Source organism: Strix uralensis, chromosome 3 (assembly GCF_047716275.1).
Source record: "Strix uralensis isolate ZFMK-TIS-50842 chromosome 3, bStrUra1, whole genome shotgun sequence".
Lineage (NCBI taxonomy): Eukaryota > Metazoa > Chordata > Aves > Strigiformes > Strigidae > Strix > Strix uralensis.
The window spans coordinates 76177572-76192289 of NC_133974.1; positions in this window are offsets into that span (position 1 = coordinate 76177572).

The window sequence follows — 14718 nt, forward strand, 5'->3', positions numbered from 1 at the left end:
CCCATGGTCATGCTGCAACCCATCCGCTGTCCTGTCAGGTGCTCTACTAGTCCTCAGTCTGCAAAGACTCAAAACAGATCTTTCCGCAAACACGGCATGATTTTCAAGGTGATGGGGAATCTTCCTCTGGTGGGAAAGCTGGTGATTCCCAACTTTCCCACTTGTTTTTTGCACAGAAATGGTCTAGGTTAGATCGGAGCATCTTATAATTGATCAGCCATTACCTAGTTGCCTTTGCTGCTGCTGCTGCAGCACTCATTTTACATTTTAAGGTTATACTATTTTTATGGATTTTCAGCTCTCCTGATAGAAATACGCTTTAAGATTTTTTGGTTCCAAAGAACACTCTGCTTTGGTTTCTTCCTTTTGAAATTTTCTTTTGAAAAATATTCTGATATCATGTGTGCTGAGAAATCTGTTTGGACTGTTTTTCTTTAAAAGTCTAAAGGTTCAGAAACAAGAAAAAACATGTTGCTCAGAGTGATTGAAATGCCATTTATTCATACAGTTAGTGAATTCTTGTGTATATCTGGAGCGTATTATAATATTGTATACATCAATCAATATATCACATCACATTTGATTAACCTGTACTGAAAACAGGATTGCTCCAAAGAGCCATCATATAAGATATAGAGACAAAAAGCTTTATAAGGATGGTTTGAGTTGCATCTGAGGAGAAAAATGTATGGTACTGAAGTATATAGCAGATGTACAACACATGGTACTATATAGCAAATTCTTAATGAGTCTTAGTGATACACTAATGTTTCAAACAAGTGGATTAAGTAGGATTAAGTAGGTATTAGAAGATGCTTACACATTAGAATGACGCTTACACATTTTGCCCAAGACTGAGTTTGTGACCCAGGACAGAGTGAGGGCATGGGCTTGCTGTCATGCTGAAGACCCACCACAACGGATTTCTGCAGACTTTGCAAGGTTGTTGGACCTGCTTTAGAATCCCCACAGCAGGAGGAAAAATATCCTCATTAGACAAGGGAAAGATATGCTGTCAACAGTGGGAGGGCAACTTAGTGCATGTGAAACCCCCATGCAAGTTGCAAGAACTTGGAAAATTCTGAAAACATTTGGAAATCTTTCACTGGTCCACCTACCGCGGCACTCTCAAGAGGCTGTACAATGTCTATTGCTACTGCCAGTGACCCCTAAACATCTTGAGGTCAGTTCAGCTGAGTGATCAAAATGTGATGCACTTCCTGTGATCCTTCAAACTTCTGAGATTCCCAGGCGTTGGCTTCCTTTGCAAAAAAGGAGGGCTGAACCACGGTCTGCCAATGCAAGCATGTTTGGTTCAGGGATCTTTGCTCTGTCATCAGCAAAAGCAAGCAGCTGAAGACAGGTGTCTAGCTTCTCCATGCTGAGGGGCATTCCTATAATCCTGGTGCCTAAATGCAGTTTTCCATTCTTGGCATCCAAATTTTCATTTCTGCATTCTGTGCACCTGAGGGGTCACAGCTCCAAAGAAGAACTTCAGGCTTGTGAAAAACGTTTTCTTGAAATAATTGTGTAATGTATCAATTGGGAGGTAAAAATATTGTAATGTGGGTTAATTTCTGCAGTATATGGAATATTGACATTTTTACAGCTCTTATGTAAAACAAGTGAGATTGCCTAATTTGCATCTCTCCATTCAACACTTTATTTGTTGGCTCAGTTATTGTGGAGGGGAGTGTGCTTCTGCATGATATGCATTCATTTTTCTATAGCTGTCAGCCACATCAAACTCAACACATTTGTTTTCCAAAAAGAAAAAGAGGCAAGAATCAGTATGATAGCCATTTGTCCTCTGGGTTTTTGCTGACTTTGTCATGTGTCCCTTGTTCATCCCTTTATGATGATAATATATGTCCTTGGCATGCAACTAAACCTGAGGTCTTCTTACATTCAACACCTTGCATTTCATTCAATAGCAGTACAGCAAACAAAGGCTGCTTTGGTCCTCTTGGATCTCACCCTACCAAGGAATAGCAGGGAAGGAATTTGCAAGAGTGTCAGTGGAACCATTTCTGAGGGTTTTCCTGTATAAGAGAATCCCCTGATAAATATTATCCTTGTAATGTTGCTTTATGCAATTACAGAAGTATTAAAGGGACCCTCTGAAATCCCCACTGACTCCTGATGCTTCACAGGACTGGACTCAGATCTATCTTCGGGATCTCTCAGCATGGGTCAAAATCTGGCCATGGGTTTCTCCAAGTTTCACTGGTCCTGAGAGACTTGTGCATTGTTTAGGAAGCCCAGTTATAGGGAAAGCTCCTCAATATGGGGCCTTGTTTTCATGTCTTTTCCACTGCCCTTTGTTTCTGTTGTTGTCACTAAGCCTGAAAAACTCTGTAAAAAGCCACTTTGGTACAGGATCACACATTTCACACACATGGGTTGTAGTCCTTTTTCAGGGCCTCAACTAACAATCAGAATCACAGGTTCCTCCATCATTTGGATACCCAGGGCATGGGTTAGCCAGCTGCTAACAGCTGCAAGGAAACAGGCTGGAGCTGGAGGCTCTAGACCAGCTGATTAATCCCCATCTCCTTCCTTACATTGCAGTAGAAAAACTTTTCACTTACTGAAAATGCAAAATCTGCCTTCTGAAAGCTGAGGTTTCCTATTAAAAAATGGCATTAATTAGCAGTAGTTGGTTGCCTCAGTACTGGGTTGGGGACAAGTTATGGTTTCACTTCAGTTGAGTTACGGTTTCGCTTCAGTTGTCAGCCTCAAGAGAACATTTAGTGATCTTGAATTTGAATTGGTATATAAAATTAGACGACTAACTGTTTACAGATGCAATAAACTAAACGCTTGTGTTTGGGATCACATTGCACTTTCTGCCTCGGTGTGCTGCCAGGAGGGCAGAGCAGCCATGACAAAGTCAGCAGAGATGTCTCTGTTGTGCTTCACCTATGAGGCTCATTACCTTTAAGGTTGGAAGTGACTACAGAAAACAGTATTTTAGAGAGTGAACAGTACTGTGTAAGGGTTTGTTTGTCATTTCCCCCATTCCTGACTGATTCTAGGAGTCTGTTCTAGTCACACAGCAAATGTGGCTTTCTTCACATGCATATTATTGCTGTTTCCCTGTTTTATGAGAAGTGTTTATTTGGCTACTGTTACACTGCTTTGTGTTTTGTGACATTGAACCAGGAAGTGGTTCTCCTCCAAGGTCTGAGTAGATCTAATGGGAAATAATACATGCCAGAACATGCAGACATGGTTCGACAGAGACAGTCAAACCCCAGATGAATTGCAATTCTTCCACTCAGGTAGGAAATGACAATCTTAATATCTGGAATTACCACAGAGAAGCCAATATCAGTGCCAGGTTTACATTTGGCTCCCTTGCTGTGTGGATGCTCCAATTGTTGGCTGTGTTGACATGGACAGCTTAACCCGCTCTTGAACTCCAGAAAGCATCTCAAGAAATGGTGCATCCACATCTGAACATGTCTTCCTTGCCTAGACTTGTCTTCCAGAGCTTTCAGCTTTTTATGTAGAGCTTAAATAGGCCGTATTCAGACACATGTATTTGCTCATCCAGTTTGTCCCTGTGAAACTAGCAGAAGCTAGCCAGCTGTAGTGGGGCTGGAAGCCAGCTATAGAAGAGACTTTGCTGTTTCTGAAAACAGTCAGTCAGTCAGTCACATGCTGTTTGCAATGTTGTATGATGAATGCTTCATAAGAACTAGCTACAGGGGGAACTCCATATAATAAATGTTGGCACCATTCCCAACATTTGATATTTTGCTCTTGCAAATGGTCTTTAAAACAAACTGCACTGTGGTTCCAGAGTTTCTGAGCAAACAGGCTCAGCAATAAGTAATTATAATATAGAGTTGCAGGAGAAGGAAATGGAGGTTAGAAGTGATTTCTCATCCTCCAGAAAAGGGTCAAAAAATGAATTAAGAGACTTTTTGCAGATCTGCCATCAACAGAGGAGGAATGTGAGCTGGGACAGTGTGGGGTTGTGTCACAGGGAGATATGTGAGTTACCTGAGACCATGGGAATTTGTTTTACTGTAACCTCTCTATGCTTGTGGTACAAGGTAGAAGAGCTGCCAAATGCCAAGACCTTTGTTTTCAGGAGCCAGAGTTTCTTTCTAAGTTGGTAGCATAGATGGTAGTAAGAGAGATGAAGGCGTATAGATATGGGTAAGACACATTCCCATATGAGAAACGGATGAAAGCAAGGAGATTTGAGTGTCCTTCAATGGCCAATAAAATCAAGACAGGCCCACAGCAGACTGCAGCTGTCTCAGGAGAGTTCTGGAGAAGAACCCAGCAGAGCCCAAGGACAGGATGGTTAAAAATCCCTTCCCCTTCTGTTGAGGTTGGTGTGAAAGAAGAGTAGCAGAAAACTTGGCATTCAGTGTGTGGGAAGCTGACTTGTATGCAAGTGGGAGGAAGAAGAGTTAATTGCTAAGTGGGAGGGAGGCAGAACTTCACACTGGGAGGTTTTACTTATTTTATGGGGCTTGCTCTAGGCTGTGGAGCTTTTATGGGTCTCTGAGGAAACATCTGAGCTGGCTAAAAGTTCTGCTGAGCTGGAAAGAGGACAAAAGTACAGTGAGCTGGAGATAAGAAAAAATACTTAACCCAATTTATATTTACACTTTTCTTAATCCACACATCATTCATATGTCAGTATTTGCTCTTTCCCTGCTACCCCCCACCAATAAAGCTTTCAAAGCACTGAAGTGTCAGAACAATTTTTTTCTGAAGAACACTGCAAAAGTCCCTGGAAATCTTAAACTGGAAAAAAAATATTACATTCCTAAGTCAAGCCATTTCCAGGATGTTGGGGACAGGGACAGAAATCCCTCAAGGAATTAAAAGTCACCAGCTTGGTTTGGGGTTTCAGCGGTTTCACTGTTTGGCCTGTGCTGAGAAGGCATTCGAAAATACACAGCTCCTGCTAACACCGCTGCTCCCTCACCCATGTTTTAAAGAGTCTTCTCAAATATATGAAGTAGAAGAAAGGGCCAAGATTGGAAAGCCTGAAGACCTAATAGAGCCAGAACATTTCTGAGGCAGGTACCTACATGTTGCATCCAGACTGTGGCTGGCCAGGATGAGTTTGTGTCTGCTCTGTACTGCCAGTACAACACAGGCTGGTATGGGAAACTCTAAGCCCATGCTTTTCAAGCCCAATCACTTCCCTTTGTGATTGAGACATCCTATTCCAGGTCCAGGTCTCCCTTGCCCCCTGAAAGCCACAGGTAAGTTTTCTGAAGTAAGCAGTTTCTACAGCTGTAGTTCATTGGCCACTTTATAAAAACAATGCAGAAACTAGAATGTCATTGAAACCTAGACCCATATTAAATACCTTGTTTGGCACTTCAAGGTACTATAACTAGGCCTTTAGAGCTTCATGGAGCATAGTGATCACCAGCAGAGCGTCAGCACCCCTATCTCTATTAAGTCTCACTGTGAATCCACTGGTTACCAAAGACATGATTTGAGTTCAGCATCTTCTGACAAGGAAATGCTGAGCTATCTGAAAACTTTTGAAATGTGCTGTTTCCTTCAGAGCAGGGGTGAGGAACATTTTCCTTGCTGAGACCCAAATAGGCCCAAGCTTTGGCAGGCCAGGTCCCTTAATGGTACCCAGTAATGTAATAACATGAGCACAGAGGGCAGTCAGATGGCTGGGGACCATAAGAATGGCACCACAGGTTGTAGCTGGTCCCTGGTCAACCTGGTCACCCATGTCCTCCTTCACAAATTAGACCAGAAGACTGGTTCCCCTAACGATCAGTGTTATCCCTGCTTCCCAGCATCATATGGACTAGGCTAATTTGAAAAGCTTAGTCTATGAAGTATTTTCTGATATGTAATTATATTAAATTAATAGGGAAAAAAAACCCTTTTGTGAACAGAAGGCAACATTTTATTTACTCTGTGACTATTTGCTGACCCAAAGCTTGTGTTACTCTGCACTCTGTGTCAGAAGACTTTGTTCCCATGAGGAAAGAATGCATATATCATGCAAGCACCAGAGGAGAAATATCTGCAAAAGGAGCAACAAAACCCCTGATGTATGTGTGTGCCATGTGTCAACTATGGGCACACGGTCAGATGCAAATGGCTCATGGTACCTTCCTTTCCCCTTCCACTGTAGCTTAAGTGAAGTTACACAGATATGAAATTGGTGTAGACACAGAGCTGGACAGTGTTTGATTATTTACCCAGCTCATTATAGGAACAGTGGAAGCAGCTGGCTTTTCATAATCATTAATTAATTATCCAGCCTCATTCAGAACGATCCCCCCCAAAAAATAGTAATAACAAAGCAGAGCTAATAAAGGTTTTGCTGCTGTACCTAAGATGGGCATTGCCTCAGTGTACAGGCACTGCACAGACATGAAGGACTCCATCTGTCAGTCCGTTGGTCTGTCAGTCCATTGACAGAATGCACTGTTGTCAACCTGCTTTGGATGGCACAGCATCTCTAGGCAAACTGTTTGCCTCCTAGACTGTCCTCAGGGTGAAAAAAGCTTCTCCCTTTATCCAAACTGAACCTATTTTATTTCAGTTTATACCCATTGTCTCTCTTCTCCCTGTGCACCACTGTGAAGAACCTGGCTCCATCCTTGATGCAAGCACCAAGGGCTGCTGTCAGGTCTCAATGAAGCCATGTCTTCTCCAGGCTGAGCAGGCCCAGCTCCCTCAGCCTCTCGTCACAAAGCAAGTGCTTCAGCCCTGACCATACTGGTAGTCATCTGCTGAAATTTCTCCAGTTTACTGATGTCTTCCTAGTATTGGGGCACCCAAAAATGGACAGTGTTCTAGATGTGGTCTATCGAGTGCTCAGTAGAAAAAGCAGTCACTTTCCTTGATCGGCTAGCTGTGCTCCTGCTCTTGCAGCCCAGGGAGCTGCTGACCATCTCTGCTGCCTTCGGACAGAAAGGTCAGAGGGAACAGTCCTGACATAGCTCATACTTAAATTAGTCACTAATTTTATCCATTGGACCTGAAAGCAAAATTTGGACCAGACTAAATAGCTTTCAGCATCACTACCTGAGCTTTGTCTCTCATCATGAGCTGAGGAGAAAAGCAACAGAGTGATGCAGAAACCAGGTTAAAAAATAACTAAAATACATTGAACCACAAAACCCAATGAATTTTTAAACTGCTAACTACTAAAACTTCAAGGGAGGAAAGTAGATGCTCCTTAGCCATACACTAAGACCTTGCTGGGCAGGCACCTCCTCCACCTAGCACCAGACCAAATTCCATGGTGCTCATCCATTTTCCTACACCCATATGACTAATGCACACAACACCAGCCGTGAATTTGCTGGGGCTTAAGGGACCTGTAGCACCCCTCTAGGTCTCCTCAAAAGGACTGCCCTGTGGGGCACCCATGCTCTCTTGCGAGTGGGTCATGTCCTCAGATGCATGACAGAGTCCCTGGTCATACTGGAGCCATATCCACTATTGCAAAACATGAAACTGATATGGAAATTCAGAGATGTGGTGAAATGCTGGCTTTACGAAATCAACAAGAGCCAAAGGAATATGTTTGCATTCCTTCATCAAGCTGAGCTGCCTGTTTAGATCTGTGATTTCTTCTTCACATACTTTGCACTTGTGGTCATGGTACTGCCTGTGAAACATCTGCACCAGCTCAAGGTCAGCTGTCCACAGCATCCTGGAGGCCTGGGAGGACAGATGTCACCAGACAGCAGGACACTGACAGTGTCAGGACTGTGATCAGAGGGCTAGAGCGGCAACATGTTGCATTTCAGAAAACAAGAAGATTCAAGTTACAAATCTGCTGAAGGGTTGACTGGAATGGACCTGGAAAGGTTAGGCGTTTCTGGTAACATCATATACTTTCCATCTGCAATGAGCTTTTATTGTCATTTCAGCAAAGTTTGGTTAATTTCATTTCCAGTGTTTTTTCTTCCTCATGACGCTCACTGCTCTTTGGGGGTCTGACTAATAGTAGAAGTGCTACAATTCTTTCCGCTGTCTTACTCCTTGTATTTACAGCCAAGTGTTGCCGATCCAAAAGGTTTACATAACTGTAACAAGCATGCAAATTTATGCACTGGACCCCTAACCGTTAGGGATTTTGCTGACCCTGCTAAAAAAAATCCTTTTTGGGGACCCAGTTCTGCAAACGCTTATGTGCATGAGCAACTGCCATAGATTTATTGACTCATGGGCATTTGCATGATCAGATCATGAAATATTTGGTTTACGTTCAAGAAATTTCCCACTTAAACCCAGGAGTTATGTCTTCATGGATCCAGGAAAAGGTTTTGGGTCATTCAAGATGAATATTTTGAACTCTTGTCAGGGATGAGAATCCATTCCTGGACAAGGAGGCAACAAGCACATGGGAGATACTGACAATTTAGAAGAGAGGTTGGAAAGAGAGAAGACTTTAGCTAACCCTTAGCTTTAGAGTGCTGTTTAATTATTTCAACTCACACAAAATCACCAAGTGTAACACTGTATTTCTCACCCCAGAGATAGCTGCATCAATTAAGTACTTTTTTAAACAGCAAACTTAAAGTTATCTTCATTTCCATTTTTGAGTTGGAGCATTTTACTCTCACAAAGTTTCCTCTGAGATAGTAAAAGCTGGGCTCAAGAAATAGAATATCTCTGGTACACAGAAACAGAATACCTCTGGGCAAGCAGAACACCAAGCACTGAAAGAATTGCCCTCAAAGAGAGCATATCTGCCCTTAAGAGCTGACAGTGCTGCATCTGGGCAGCACTGTGCTCTTGCAGAGCAGCTTGGTGTTGCACTGTGCTAACTGCATCTATCACCTTTGCAGGGCTAGAGGTGGATCAGTGATCATGGAGTGGGGGAGGTTTCAGTGCTTTCCCTCTTTGCTTCCTGCTTTTTTCCAAGCAGAAATACTCATATAAATGACAATTAAACTGAGCCTGAACTAGTGACTCCTTTCAAGTGCAGTCCAGAGATTAAGTGATTTGTGTTTTTACAGGCTGTATGAACTGCAAGCAGCCTGGCAGGTGTTACTCACATCTCAACAGGTAGCTGTCAGCACCTGAGTGCAAGCTGAGCTGGTGCATTTTAGCCCAGCTTGTTAGCACCAGTTAGAGAGAGGTGACTGGAAAGGAGCTTTCTCCCTCTCCCTTTCATAATAATGCCAGCTTAGTTTTTAACTCCTCATTGACCACTTCCTACATACTCATTTCTGTACCCCCAGGTGCTCTGGATGGGTTGGATCAGCATGGTTTGCTGTGGGTTGTAGGAAAAATAGTTGTAGCTGCCTATAGTTAATGCCTTGATAGCGGCCACCTCTGGCCTTGCCAGGCTCATTCCCCATCTGGTGCCACACCAGCACTTCCCAAATGGCATTGCTGTAGCTAGGAGCACCATAGTTCAGTCTGTTCTGACGGGGCAAAGAGGGGAGCTATTCTGCTGTCCCTGCATTACAGTTAACGCAGGGCTCTGCTGACACCAGCACTTGGTTGGAGCAGGAGCACGCTTTTGAAGTATCTCTTCCCCATTCACAACTTGCAAGGATTTGTACTGCAGACTGGCCTCAAGGAGCTCAAACTGGGCTCCTGCCAGGTGAAACCAGGGTGAGAGTGGTCCCTCGGAGTGCTTGTAGCATGTGCCACTTCTTCATGGGCACCCAGTCCAGGCTGGAGCTGGGTTGAAGAAAACCGCAAGGCGCTGAGTAGTGTGAGGTGGGTCCTCAGCACTGACCTACTCAACAGATCTGCTTCAACTGTGCTGGACTGCTTGTTGGTGCAGACAAAGCCATGGCCTCCTCCAAAATCCATCTCAGTTATGAAGTGCAGGGTTTTGAAAATAGCTAAACATTCCTCGGAGTGATTACATACAGCAACAGAAAAGCTAGGAAATAATAACTAAAAAATAATCATGCATACAGAGAGTGAAGCTAGGAAATCTGGTTTGGATAAAGGCAGCACAGCCCTGAACTTTCACCCAGTTTCAAGCTGCACTTTCATGCAGTTTGGAGAAAAGTCTTCACCTTGCCTTCCTCCAACCTCCTCCAGGACCACTTCGACTCCTGACAGCCTCCTCCAGCTCTTCATTGCCCTGCTGCTTTCAAATCCCCTTGTAGCATCCCTCTGCAAGTGTGTGGCATTTGGGGGTATTTCTGCCTGTGGTGGCCTGATCTGCCTCAGCTGGGGATCATATGCTGAAGAAGAGCTAAAGCCCATGGAAATACTTTGGTCACAAAAATTAGGGGTAAAATCTTGCCCTTAATTAAGTTCATAGGAGACTTTCCATCATTTTGGCTGGACAAGATTTCATCCTGGAACACTGCTTGCCTTTAGCATCACCGTGAGGGATCAATGAGCAGTCACAACCTTTTCAATAGACTTCAAACCTGAAATGGACAAGAAATGCATGCTAGTCAGTGTTGGAGAAATCTGTCAACCTGATATTTATTTTAGAACAAATAAAACCATTTCCCTCCTTTCCCCCTACCCCAAATGGTTAAAACTTTTCATTGGAAAGAAGTCAGTACTTCCAAAGGATTTTTTTCACACAAACATGAAGAGCCCCTCAATACTCACTTGTTGTGGTGGTGGTCATGGTATTCCCCTAGACTTGGGGGTCTCCAGCATCTGCAGCACAGCTGCTGACACCTGCCCAGCTGGGTGGATTTCCTGTACAGTCAAAGAAGAGAAATAGGCACTTTTATGGAAAGTCTCAGCTCATCCTGAAGCGGTGGAGGGATCTAGCTCTAGGCAAACACCTGAGTATTGGTGTCTACATGCTTTCTAGAGGGGGCACTCAGCTGCCTAAACACAGGCCTCCCTGAGATGCAATAGTGCATCTCGTGTGGGTCCCTAGACATGACCCTGGGAGGCTGTGGTCACCCATAGGTCTTGTGTTGTGCCTGCCAGCCCCACAGGGTGCCTACCCTTAGACACCTATGATTAGGCAAGGGAATGAAAGTGAACTGCATGGCTCTGTAGGCTCTGCTGGCTCCATGGAGTAGCTCTTCACTGAAGACTTTAAATCTTACCACAGATACTTACATGGGGACACAAACATTTTGGTGCCCATATCTGAGATAAATCCCACTGTAGATGCCTAAGTTGGCCAGACGGCTCTTATCCTAAGGTTTCCTGCTGCCTTCTATTGCCCTATGCAGAGAGGTTATGTTGTGCAAAATTACTTTTAGGCAGCAGTGTAGCAGATGGCTCAAGTTAGGTGAGATGAGTGCCTTTTGAGGAGACCTGAGGTCAAATTCTTTCTATATCTGGTCCTGATCCAGGCCTGGAGCGATGCAGACTACATGGAGAAGGTAGCTCTTCTGGGGTACCTTGCCCTCATCCCCTTTCCAATCTGGGGAAAGGTGCAAGGTGTAGCCTCAGGAATTGGGAGCTAACCTGGGCATGGCCCTTCTTATCAGCTGCTGTCAGATCACTGCACAGCCTGCAGCTGGCTTCTCTTCAGTCCATTTTTGATCTTAGCTGTCACCTCAGAATCAAGTAAGGTACTTCCATGCTTGGGGATCAGAGCTTGGCAATTCTAAGTGAATGGTTTGGGGCTGCCAGAGGCTGGCCACGCAGGAAGACACTCATGTTTATTATTTTAGAAGAGTTCATGCATTCTGAGCAAAGCCAATAGCTTGTGGGGCCCTTTGAACTGTCAGGGTAGGGGACACAGGATACCTGCCTCTGAGGAGGGACACTGGTCATTCAGTGCAGCTCTGAAACCCTACCACATGTCATGGATTCAGAAAGTCTCATAATATTAGCAGAAGTAAGAGAACAAGGGGTCTGAGAAACTGACGTTCTGCCTGGTAGCACCACTAGTGTTCAGGGAGCATTGCTGGGAATTTGGAAACCTGCACTATAGTGGGAGCAAAGCATTTGTCATGGCTTCATTGCATTTAGGATATCAGATGCACCGTGAGAATAAATGCAGGGTAAGTGAGCCTGTACTCACCAACAGTCTGGTGAGTGAAACCCAGAGACGTCCCAGACATCTCAGGCTGTTGCCTTCACAGGGTCAGAGAGAGGGCACCGTCAATACCTTAGAAATCCCCACTTGTCAGAAGATAACTTTTGAGATAAGAGATGTTTTAAAAATAACGCCAAGGACAACAAACATGTTAAGGCTGAAGGACAAATTGCCGGATGACTGCAGACACAGGGTTTCTCTTTTATTTCAGAATCCAAATGCCATAAGGTTTCTTACCAGTTTCAGACTTCAATTATTCGATATTTTCTTGACTGGAGAGGAATGATGACAAATAAGAAATTAGTAATAATGTTCTACATCTGTTTGGCAAACAATTTCTCCTTCTTGCTTTAAGCATGTTCAGCAGCTCTACATCTCTGCTGATCTATTTAGTGAGCAGCAAGGGTGAAATATATTGACTTCTAAATAACTACATTAAAATTGCAATGAGAAAAACAGAAAGAGAGAAGACTTCAAAGTGATAATTCTTGTATGGCTTGGCACATTCCTCTTTGTTTATTATCTGTGCTGGTATAGTGCCTGCATCAGGGAGCAGTAGCCCGCTGTGCTTTGGAAAGTGGCTAACAAATGTATCCCTGCCCCATGAACCTGACAAGAAAAGTTACAGAAACTGCAGGGAGTGTAAAATTGGTAGAACTCAAGACACATAAATGGGAGAAAGATAAGCTTTAGGTCAAGCCTGTGGAGGAGAGAGAGTAGAATCTTTGTTTTCAAATGACAAAGCTGTAGGAAATGGGATACAGTGGAAGCTGTTTTCAACACTGATTTTCTTTATCACATTAAACAATAACTTTTGTTCTCGACATCTTTTTCTACTCTGGTGGTGGTTTCCTTTTGGAAGCAAATTGCTCAACTGGTTTACAGTCCAAGGGCCCGTTTCTCATATGAATGATGCATGCACAGAAGGGCCAAGTGGGAGAGGCTCCTCCAGCCCCACAAGGACTGTCAAGATCTGACATTCTTTTCTGACCAGAAAAGAAGAAATGTTGAAGCCCTGGAAAAAAAAAAATTACACGTAGCAAATCCAAAGGAAATTAACATGCCAGACCGGGTGAGCGGATTCTCTATTTTCCAAATGTTTATTTTGATTTTGACCTTTTAAAAATGTTTCCAAATGTTTTTTCTTCTCAAATAGCTTACCAAACCTTTCAAAAGGAAATGCCATTTCAACTGTTAGAAAGCGAATCCTTGGGATGCCGGAGTGTCCAAATATTCCAAGTATCCCCAAACTTTTCTCTGCGCACTGGGACATACATGGGTGTGAGAGGTTTGTGCAGTGGCAGCTCCCCAGTGAGGCGTGGGGATGGATAGAGGCAGGGAGTGGCAGGGGTTTGTCCATGGCATGGCTCCAGTGGCAAGGCTGGTACTAGCTGCTCCCACAAAGGCCAGCCCCAAAAGGATCCGCACCTACTACCTGAGCAGTCTCCCACTCCATGCAGAAGGTATGTGTGAGTGAGGTTTTGATCTAAAGCCATATGTACTTGTCTCTCTTCCAGCGGCTCGGTGTCAGCAGTGACAGCTGGAGGTACCTGTGGTCTTCAACAGTCTTGTTTCATTCCAGTTTGCTTCTAACCACATCAATCTTTCTTAAAAGACAGGTGCTGCCTCCTGTTCTTTTCAGCCATGACCTGCATACTCACACAGTGTAGAGATGGGGGTTTCTCTGCTCTCCGCTCATGCTGTCTACCACTGTATAATTTGAGAGAAAATTGGTGGGGGATGGTCTGGCAGCCTGCAGGACCATATGGAGCTACTGTGGAAAGGTTCTCAGTTCTTGGGGAAAGCTAGCCACCTGATGGATTTTAAAGATATGAAAGACTTTCTGACCTGATCCTAGAATAGGATTCCTTAGCTTTAGGTTTTCATCTCAGGATGATGTTTAAAACAATTTTGTTAGCTTTATCCACCTGCCAATCAGAAACAATGATTCTCCAGCTCGCCTCCTCTGAAGCACAATTCATGACAGCTTGAAAGCCCTCAGCTGAGTTGCATCACATTCCCAACACCTTCCAGGCATCCCAAATCTGAGTTCCCAGAACCTCCCTCCCATAAATCTTTCCAGGCCAGGCTCCCTTACTCAGTGGTTTTGGCTGCCACAGGGAATTCATGGCTTGAACTTTGATGGAGCCTGAGTTCTGCTATCAATCAAAGGAATATTTTACTGCCAACAGAAGAAAATTTAAAAATTAAAAATTGAGGAGATAGCATGTAATATTTGGAAAGTTTTATGACTTGGAAAGCAAGCATAAACATTTAAGGAGAGCTCACCCAGTCTTTATCACAATACCCCAGTCTTCTACTGTAAAGGAGAATAATGACAGAATGAATCTCATCAAGAGCTACTGGCTCAGAGGTGTTTACTCCCATTTCATCAAACAAGTGAAATCTTGGACCGCAGTCACTTCCATGCCAGAAAGACTAAGCCTATCTCTACAAGTTAATGGGAGAAACTTAAGTCTGCCAAAGGAGGATGAGTCTTTATGGCAATCAGCAGTTTTGTAGCTCATTATCTCTTTCTTTCAACTCATAAGACTGTTTTCCCCATAAATATTTCAACATCCAGGAGAATGTGGTGGGAAGCCAGAAGCACAGCATGCATTCAAACCTGCTCTCATAAATTTGTCTCGCACTGAAGTTGTCCGCAAGCCTGACCCATCTGTGAGTATCATCTTACACATGCTGGAAGAAGAGGAGGAGAGCTAGCCACCTTGTTCCATCGGATGCCCAGTGTAACTGGTCTG